Source organism: Macrobrachium nipponense, chromosome 35 (assembly GCF_015104395.2).
Source record: "Macrobrachium nipponense isolate FS-2020 chromosome 35, ASM1510439v2, whole genome shotgun sequence".
Classification (NCBI taxonomy): Eukaryota; Metazoa; Arthropoda; class Malacostraca; order Decapoda; family Palaemonidae; genus Macrobrachium; species Macrobrachium nipponense.
In genome coordinates this window covers 45,487,802-45,496,971 of record NC_061096.1, presented here as the reverse complement: position 1 = coordinate 45,496,971, position 9,170 = coordinate 45,487,802, and the positions used below count along the sequence as shown (strand labels likewise).

The following is a 9,170-nucleotide window of genomic DNA, read 5'->3' as shown; positions in this document are numbered from 1 at the left end:
CCCTTTTTTTTCTTTTATTTTCGAAATATGAAAAAGAAATGTCCCATTTTGTAAACACGAAACGCCCCCCTAATCACTGTGTGAATTGTACATATCCCAACACCTGTACTCGACGGATCATTCCCCAGGCACGCATCTGTCCTGGCCTGGGGTGGGTATATACCCTATCCCCACACCCCCATGAAGGGTATATACCATTCCCTTTGCAACCCATACCCTTCCACATCCCGAAGGGGTCTTCAGTATCTTCCATGCCCCATTTTTCGAACTTTACCTCCGCTCTCTCTCTCTCTCCCTCTCTCTCTCTCTCTCTCTCTCTCTCTTATCCAAGGGGTTTTCAATATCTTCCATGCCCTATATTTCGAACTTTTCTTCTCTTACCCCTTCCTTCCTTCTCTCTCTCTCTCTCTCTCTCTCTCTCTCTCTCTCTCTCTCTCTCTCCCCTATTTCCCCATCAAAAGGCAGATGTCTCAAAACTTTTACGTCCTTCGATTCCCATCTCCTTCCCCCTCTCCCCCATCCCCCATTCGTGGACGAACCGTCTCTAACCCCACCCCAACAACCCCATCTTTCCACCACACCCGATCTACCAGAACAGCTGCTGCTGCCTGTTCTATCTCTTCTTACTCAACTCTCTCTCTCTCTCTCTCTCTCTCTCTCTCTCTCTCTCTCCTCTCTCTCTCTTGTTTCCTAGTTCCTAAGTTAACAATTTCCAAGGTTCAGTTTCTCTGCATGATTGTTTTCTCTCTCTCTCTCTCTCTCTCTCTCTCCTTTAGTTGTTACTTAATAATGTTATGGACTGATTTAAGTTAACCATTTAGATTTAAATTAACCATTTATGATCTCATGATTCATCATTCTAAGGCACTATACATAATTATCCTTATATTCTAGTCTTATATTCTGTGTGTGCGTGTGTGTGTGAGAGAGAGAGAGAGGGGTGGAGAGAGAGAGAGAGAGAGAGAGAGAGAGAGTATTTGACTATTTAATAGCCCAAGCAGGAAAGGGAAGCTTCTATTTACCTCAGCAATGTACCTTCATTTTCATTCAGCTCCAGATATAATTCTTTAATGGCTTCTTGGTAAACTAAACTTGTGAATGCAGGTCAGCCCAATTCACAGCAGGTCCCAAGCCCGGATAAATTGGGGAGGTTGGAGTCAGGAAGGGAATCCGTCTACAAAACATCTGCCAAACCCAGTTATGAAATGGGTCGCTCATGACAGTAACAGCTTTGGAGGAGGCGCATTCAAAGCAGCGACCCGGGCTAGGAATCAAGCTGAGAAGAAGAAGAAGAAGAGGAAGAGGAAAAAGAAGAAGGGCTACTTAGTGAACTGGAATTCAAGCAATTTTTTAAATTGTCAAAGGGTCTCCATTTATTCTTTCGGTTACAATCCAATTTTGGTATGAAGCACAATGCCTTAATGGCTGATTATTGTGCATTAATTGCCTCTTTCCTATTTTCTCAGAATTGTTAAGCTTAATGTGAGAAAATAAAAAAGATAAAAAAAAAAACATTAAGAGACGTATACCGGTTCTTGAATAACATTATCGTACCGTAATTTATTTAGCTATAATGAATAATGAATTTAAAAATGGTCATAACGACTAAAGTTCAATTTTCACAATAAACATCCAAAGACACAAACCTGAGCCTCATCTCATAAGAAACAGAAGAAGAAAAATACTGCTTTAGTCATGAATATTCACGAGGGAGGACGTGGGATTTGCTCCTCTGCAGCCACTGGGCGCTGTGACATTTCCATCCTCCTGGAAAGAGACTATTATTTCCAGCGCCTCCCTTCCCTCCCCCCTTCCTCCAGGTCTGGACTGTTTCCAGCCACACCACTGGGACCCCAGAGTCACCTAGCTCCCCCAACCCTCCGTGCTGTCCGTTCCAAAATGTCAGGGTCACCATTTTTGCGACAAATTGCAACAACGAAAAGGAAATACAGATACAGTGAATGTCAACTGTAGACTCGACTGGGAAACTGGACTGCCGTGTATCAAAGGAAGGTTAGGGTAAAAGAATCCATACAGTCTGACTCAAGTACACTTACTAGGGCTGACTGGATGGTCACTGGCAATGGCGTATAATTACCCCTTTTCTCTTTTTAATCTCCTCTGGCGGCGGAATATTGCACCGCGTGCGCAAGTACGTTTTCCTTACGTCCTTTGACATTTCGGTGGCATTGTGTCCAAAGATGCGTCAATAGGAAACCGTGACAGTTGGAGCTGTGACGTGAAGACCTCCCTAACTAAATTCTCCGGGTTCTGGTCTCGCCGAGTACTCGAGACTTCCGGATGATGAAGCTAAATTAATGTTGTGAAACTAGAACTTCAAAAGCTCAGGGGAAGATGCAGTGCATTACTACTCTAAAACAATAAATCATAAGTTTCAATAATTTGTGTATATTTTAATCTATTTTTTAAGTGTACGGAATAAGATTCACAAACTCCAATGAATTATCAAACTTACACTGAGGAGAATTCAAGTGCCATCATTTCCAACCCTGTCATTGGTTCATTGCTTAGCCAAACAAAACGTTTTAAATCTATTTAGGTCAAAACCAGCTACGAAAAAAGTATCGGGAGACATATATATATATATATATATATATATATATATATATATATATATATATATGATAGATAGATAGTAGATAGATATATCTATCTATCTATCTATCTATCTATCTATCTATCTATATATATATATATATATATATATATATATATATATATATATATATATATATATATATATGTATATATATATATATCTATCTATCTATCTATCTATCATATATATATATATATATAGATAGATAGATAGATAGATATATATATATATATGATATATATATATGATATATATATATATATATATATATATATATATATATATATATATATATATATATATATAAAACGAACATGCGGACAAACTCGCCTCACATTCCTTGTCATATAGGCAAACATGCATATTCATGAACACTAAAAAAAATATATTTTTAAAGAAGGTACATAAGCACCATTATCGTTTCCCAGGGTTTTCAGAGCCAAGGGTCAATTATCACCTGACTTCAAAGAAGGCATTAAAAAGCTTTAGATGTCAAAGATGAAACGATAAAACGAAAGGCGAATAGTCACTGGACCTTTTACTCCCGGGAGTTTAACAGGAGTAAAAGGGATTCGTCCTAAAATGGAGTTGCATGGGACTTGAGAACCATAATATTCATGTAGTCTCTTCCATATGGAGGATGACTGGCATTCTGTGGAGTCCGGCCTTGGAAAGTGCATTCGAAGTTTAAAAGAAAATTAATAATTGAAAATACAAACTTTGGGCGATATCACGGATTCATCTTCACAGATGACGATATGATGCAGATAATAATGGAAGGGGAAAATATATACTGCATATTTCGAGAAGTCGGATTGACGATATAATCATCATCATCATCATCATCATCAGAAAAGTTACGAGACAGACAGACAGAGAGATAAAGAAAAAGAGAGGGGGGGGGGGGGGGGAAGAGAGAGAGAGAGAGAGAGAGAGAGAGAGAGAGGACAGCATTAGCAGAAGCATAAAAGAGGAAGGGTTCGGATGAATAAATGATGTAGGGCTGCAATCAATAATGTTTACATCCGGCGGTTTGACAGAAAGGTCAAATGAGCTTCCACGGTAAACAAGGCGGATGAAATAGACCGAAGTGGAGTTGTGGTTTGAATACAGGATTCTATATTCTCCATTCTACACTCTACATTTTAGATTCTACGTTCTACATCATGGTAAATGACGTGAATGTCAAAGGTATAATTGCTATTTATTGTTAGGTCCAACAAAACACGAGCGACACAAAGATGAAAAAAAATGAATCAAATGTAAGAAAGGGGGAGTACGTAGGACAATAACAGTTTACAGTCTACATTTTACATCATTATAAATGAAGTGTATGTTGGAGAAATAACTGTAATTTACTGCCACGTCAATCAAAACGTTATAAAGATAAGGAGAATGAGAAAAAAGTGAAAAAGTGAGATTATGCAGGGAAATAGGATGCTCCTAACTAAGAGCAAAGGAAAGTTTGTAGAAGGAAATGGACCACAAGTGACCCTCTGAGGAAGAAAATGATAAAAAAAAATTACCTCTTTTTTGTATTAGATAAATTTATAGCCAGTTATCAGAATGAAACCTAAATCGATGTTAAGCACAGCACACTTCTAAAGATTGTGAGACGAAAGACAGATCGTTTACAAAAGAAATATGGTGCAACTTCTTAACCACGATTAATATAAACTCATAAAGATGGCAGTGACCCATTTCTTAGCCAGGTCAAATTTGGTCAGAATTGATGTGATTTATGAAATTTAGTCTGTCAAGCCAAGCTCTGGGGCACTTACAGCACGGCCATCCAGACTTTAGGCAGTGAACAGAGGGAGTTGGATTTGTCGGACAGCAAAGTACAGAGATCCGGAAAATAAAGGAGATGAAATACAAGGATCTCAAGATGGGATTGGGAGAAAACTCCACATTGCGTTAAGGAGTAACAGTTAGAGAGGTTAGACAGCAAGACTGAAGGCAGAAGACGGGAATGGAGATACAGTAAAAGAATAACAAGTGGGTGCAGTTATGGGCCGAAGGTAAGACGCTACAAACACCCTTTAGTAATGCCTACAGTACGCCACGTGAGGCGCACTGACAGCAATACGTGGACGAATGAGGCTTACCAGTTGGACCAGACGATAACCTAAAGGCTGGTCCTACATATAATATAGGGATGATAACAGTGATGATTGATATGTTAACGTCACTTTTATTGGCGTGTGTTGGATGGCTCGATTGTATCAGCAGGCCCATATATATTCCATAGAATGGCGGATGCCCGAATTCACTGGGCAGATGAACGGGCACATACAATGACCTTAGGGGTATAAGGCATTTCACAAAGGTCGTAAAATCTTCAATAACCGCAGAAGAAAAGAAGAAGGCTAAGCAAATAGGGATGAAATTGTAAACTACTACAAACAGACAGTAGTTATGAAAAACGGATTCCCATACACAGACAAGTTGACCGCATATGCTATACATGAATTATCATCCGGCAATTACTATTAGCACCATTCATAAAAATGCCCAAATGCCCCGAGGCAGACAAGGACACCCATATACTGCCCGATGGTCGAATGCCACTCGAAAAAAACAACGACATAAAAAGAAAAAAATACTAAAAAGACGAAAAACAGCCTACAAGGAACAAAATAAAAAAAAGTCAATAAAAAATGCTGATGTTTATCAAGCAATGTCAAGCCGTTGTAAGGTAGTACGTCATCCGGAATAGAATAGTCTTCGTTACTGGCATATAACGTTATGTGTCCCCGTGAGGTTATTAGCCGTAAATTTCGTTATAAAGCCTCCTTTAAGGAATGGACCCGTAATAAGGTGACGTCAGCCTTTTTCCCTCTCTCTCTCTCTCTCTCTCTCTACCGTGACAATGCCCTAGGCCTATGTCAGTCAACGGGTGAAACTCCGTTTTCTTTCATCTGCTTCTTCTTCTTCTTGCAAATATTTAGCGTCACATCTGCGACTTTTAGCGTCACGGATATTCACAATAATTTAGTTATGTCTAACGTCTGTGCCTAAAAATACAACGTATTTTCAATCGTGCATGAAAGAATCAAACCTTCGCACCTCAAGATCAATGGGGTACTATAATAAAAAAAAAAAGGAGAGGAAAAAAGTGTGAGAGCTTTTGAGTCGCAGGAATGTGGTTTGTAAGACATCTTCGTCTGTTGTAAAAATAAATTTTTCTCCGATTCCTATCTCTTCTCCTTACGGTATCATAATCTTTATGACGATCTGGTACAATAATTGCCTCTCTCTCTCTCTCTCTCTCTCTCTCTCTCTCTCTCTCTCTCTCTCTCTCTCTCTCTCTCTCTCTCTCTTTCTTGTTGTATAGAAACGACCCTCAACAAAAAAAACCCTGTTGTTAAAATGTTTAAATCATCTCTGGAGAGAGAGAGAGGTGTGTGTGGGGGGGGGGGGGGGGGAGAGAGTATGACCTCATTATACTTCTAGAAAAGTCAAACACGAAGAGTAATAAAAATATATCTTATTTTCAACAATGAAACTTGTCGCCAAGTATACGTGAATTCCCATAAAGCTGATGGCGTTCAAGGAAGATGGTAAGGTCAATAGAGATTTTAATTCACAAGGTTGGGCTGCAAAAATGTTCGTTCAGGAACCAAGATTGTTTCTACAAAGGTCGATTAGGCTGGAAGGATTTTTCTCGTAACATCAAATTACAATTTTCCGTCGTTGTTTCAAAGAATATCTTTGAGACGTTCAAGAATCCTTGACAAAAAAGTGTTTCTTTTTCCACTTGTCAACACAGTTCACTAAAACAACGGTAAAAGCTTAAAAACCAAGCAGTTTTAAAAGCAAAAGAACGGATTACAGTCCACGGCCCAAGTTTCAGCGTCCTTGGTTCAGCTGAGTTGCTTTAAGTGCGTTTCAATCCTGGCCTGGGCCTGCACAGTGATCTGGGTTAACATTGCTCTTGGGTGAACGAGGTGTTGTTATCCATTCGTCTCGGTGATCGTCGACTAGGTAGTTTAACTGCTTTGAGGCTTTACGGCTCAGTTCGTCTTCCGTTTGAGTTTATACAGTTTGTTTGCTGCTGATATAAACCGGGTTCGTCAAGTTCTCGCTATTCGTCAGTGATCAGGAAATGGTTGTAGTTGCCGCCAACCTCTCCTTTCTGACAGGTTGAAGTTGCGAAGTTTTGAGATTACGTTGTCTCATTGTGTTATGTTGAGGTAACTTTTTTTTTATCTAGCTACTTATTGTGAGAAACACGTATCTTCACTTGTGGACTATATTGTTCTTGGCCAATTAGGTTTTTAGACTGTGAGTAAAATTCTGATACTAACGAAGTTTTTTTTAACTAATATTTTGGGAACAGCATAGTTTTTATCTATTAAAAGTTCCGTAAGAACCTTATATTTTGAAATTCAGATTAATTTTGAAATTTTTTTCTTAGTTCCTTTTGTCTTTTAATATTCTTAGTTCTCGCTCAGTTTTGAATCATATGCCATAATTCAAAATTTCATTTTGAATTTTAATATTTTTTAAGTTCTGCTTTAACGGTAGTTGTGAAATTTTGTATGCATTTTCTACGGTTCTAATTTGTTATCTTAATTTACGTAAAGTAATTTATACCTTGATGGGATGATTTCCCAATTTGCATCTTTTGCCAACATTATTATATTATGACTTCTAATCTGGGAATTTTTTTTCAGGAACTGTTTCGCTGACTAAGTGAAAGGTGTTCGTTGAACTTGCGTTGTAAACTTCGACTTGTATAAACTAAGCAAGAGTTTTCTGTACATTGTAAAGATAGAATTAAAAGCAATCCATTACGAAGACCACAATTCCTCGTAAGTTACTGAAAGGAAATTATGGACCTCCATTACAAAGACCGTAGTTTATTGCCAGTTAACTCAACTGTACTATTCGGTGAGGCTTCTATTCACTTGCCAATTGTATTTTACCAACCAACCCTTCTTACCTCCACCCCATTAGGGGCGGCGCCCCTGTTGGGATGGAGGTACCCCCCATTGGCTGTGTTATAGGTAGTAAGACCCTACCACATGGTTTCGTGGGAGGATTTTTAACTAATGCCAAATTTTCTTTTTACTAATTCTTGTGATACATAATTGGTCCAGTAATGTTAAACTTTGGTAATATTCGGTGTGGTATGTTATTTGGTTTGTATTTTATTGGTTTGTATTATAATCTGTTTCGAGATGCATTGCTTAAGCCATTTATAATCCAGAATTTCCTTTGTCAAATAACGAAATTTACAACTGAATAGCCTAGCAGACCTTTTTTGCTGTAGCCATGGGCATGGTGGGTTCAGCCTAACAAGGCATATATAAACTTCTTTTAGGAAGCTCTGGTTTGTTGGAATTGGGGAATACCCAAGCTTTTGTTATTAGGCCGATAATTCCTAGTTACTAAAATTAAATATATCATACTGGGAAAACTTGTCACTAACTTATTAACTGGGAAAGCTTTTCACTAACTTACTACTGGGAAAGCTCAAGTAATATTTTCTTTCAACTTTGAACTAGAATTTGTTTGGCTTTTGAACTAGAATTTGTTTGGCATTTTAAACCTTAATTCTTTCCCATTAGCTAAAATTTGTTTGACCTTTTAAACCTTAGAATTCTTTCCCTTTAAAATTTATGACCTTTTAAACCTTAAAACTGTCTTTCCTATTAAGTAGCGTATCTCTAATTATTCCCTGAGTATTGCACATAAAATTTTCTGATGTTGAAACATAACATGTAATGTTGAGGGACTAATTATTCCCTGGGTATTGCACGTAAAATTTTCTCAAGTTGAAACTCAACATGTAATGTTGAGGGACTTCAGCTTCTATCCACTGATGTAAACAAAAAAACTTTTTGATATTTCAACAGAATTCGGATATCCTGCTGTGAGGCCTGCGTCTGATGGTTCTTTTAAGATTTTACAAGAATTCATCTGGACACATTTCAGTGGACGCAATTTTGTTGGTTTTGGTAAACTGAGTTTATTTCTGGCAGTTATGAGTAAGGTTCGGTGGACAAATTCGTGTCAGCCCGTGTAAACTGAACTGAAGTCTGGAGCTAAACAAGGAGTTTAGCAGATTCTGCAGCTCATTCCTGGAAGCTATATGTATGACTAGTAGTTAGGACAGTTACCCTGCCTGATCTTGTGGCTGTACATTGTAATAATGAGTTTTTGTTAAATAGAAAGTAAGCTTTGGATTGTTTTCAGGAAGGTTACTTTAAATTTCTTTCAATTATGCTTTCAAATAATACATATATTTTGTTGTTTTAAAGTTCAGTAGTATTTAAATTAAAATTGAACAAGTTTATATTCTTTATATTGGTACCCTGGTCGGCTATGAATATCAAAAATGTGATTTAGCTTCATATTGAAGAACCTAATAAACAAATTAATTTGTTCTAGTTTATAGTCTTGTTACTATATTAAATCTCGTTTGTCTATTAAGATATGGAGGGCAAAATGTAATGGATAAGAATGTTATACTTCTAACTTCAGTCCTTGAATAAAGACTGTTGAAAGTTGACAGGGAAACCTATCAATTTTTCTTATTTAA

General features: G+C 37.6%; 1 long non-coding RNA gene across 1 annotated transcript; it reads left to right on the top strand.

The window, feature by feature from the left end:
- The first annotated feature begins 6,520 nt into the window (after positions 1-6,520).
- LOC135208241 (uncharacterized) lies at positions 6,521-8,922 on the top strand. The gene is made up of 3 exons (XR_010313136.1): positions 6,521-6,816; positions 7,300-7,516; positions 8,485-8,922. It is a non-coding gene; the product is annotated as an uncharacterized LOC135208241 (long non-coding RNA).
- Positions 8,923-9,170: the final 248 nt, after the last annotated feature.